The sequence below is a fragment of the Leishmania donovani genome, chromosome 26 (assembly GCF_000227135.1).
Source record: "Leishmania donovani BPK282A1 complete genome, chromosome 26".
Lineage (NCBI taxonomy): Eukaryota > Euglenozoa > Kinetoplastea > Trypanosomatida > Trypanosomatidae > Leishmania > Leishmania donovani.
The window spans coordinates 989,488-990,717 of NC_018253.1; positions in this window are offsets into that span (position 1 = coordinate 989,488).

A 1,230-nucleotide genomic window follows, 5' to 3' on the forward strand; every position below is an offset into this window, starting at 1 on the left:
CGGCCCTGGGTGGCGCTGCGTCGGAGCGACCTGCGACCGTGAGCATGCGCTTGCACCATCCATGTGATGGGCGAAGTGTCAGAGTGACTCGAAGGTACCTCACCGCCGGCCCTCACGCTGCCCACTCGCGTGGGGAGTGTCCGGGTCACCGCGAGGGGGATGGACCAGGTGGCGACTGGCACAATGGGAGCGGCTGTGAGGCGAGCTGCGAGGCAGAGACCGCGCTCAGGTGACTGAGTCGGCTCATTGCTGTCACGCGGTCCTCTGCAGCTTCGCGCCACGCGCTGGGGCCTGTGACAGGCCGGGCAGCGTGAGCTCACGCCGTATTAGGGGGATGAACGCGTTGCTCAGAGAGCCCGGCGCTTGCTCTGCCCCTCTTCCGCTGCCTTCTTCCGTGCACCCCTTTCTCTTCGTTCACTGAAGCACCCACGCCCTCTTTACTTGCGCCGCTTCACCAGTCTCTTGTTCTGTATCGGCGCACCCATTAGGCGATCCCCATGCACATCTGCCTTGCGCGTGCAGGAGCCGAACAAGGAAGAAAGGGACAGCGAGGTGTCGAGGTGTGGGCTGGGGGAGGAGGCCGGCTGTATGGACGAGAGGTCGCGGGTTGCAGTATCACGTGTGCGCCTGCCGGAATGATCGTCCCCGTGCGCAAGTGCCTGCTGGAGGTCATGCCCGACCGGGAAAGGGCTTGCCGCTGTGCAGTGATTGCGCGAAAGGTCGACAGCGCAGCAGCACGCAAACCACCGGTCATCGGCTTCTCCACCCCTTTGAGTGGTGTGTCGATGCGCGCACTTCCTTCTATACAGCGCCTTCTCTTCATCTGTCCACGAGCAGCGGTAAAGCGAGCAACCGTGCAGAGATGGTGGCATCGTCTGTTTTGATCCCTCTTTCATCGGTAACGCCAGAGGAGCCGGCGCCAGCTGCAGGGAGAACGGACCCTGGCCAGAGCTCGCAGACGCGAGGCCGACATCCCGCGAAACCGTGCGACACGCTGAGACGAGAGCTCCTTGGCGGCCGCCGTCCAGCACTGCGGAGGAACAGCGGCCTTGAGCGTGTGAGATGAGCGGAGACCATCCTCGCCCAGCTCGGCACGGGCGCCTGCGCGTACTTTGGCTTCGCGCAGCGGCGGGTGACTCGCAGCGGCAGCGTGGCGTGAAGACGGTGTGCTGCCTGTCACTGCGCTCGCGTTGTGGCGTGCCCCTCCCCCGCCCCCGCCTGTGCTTGCTG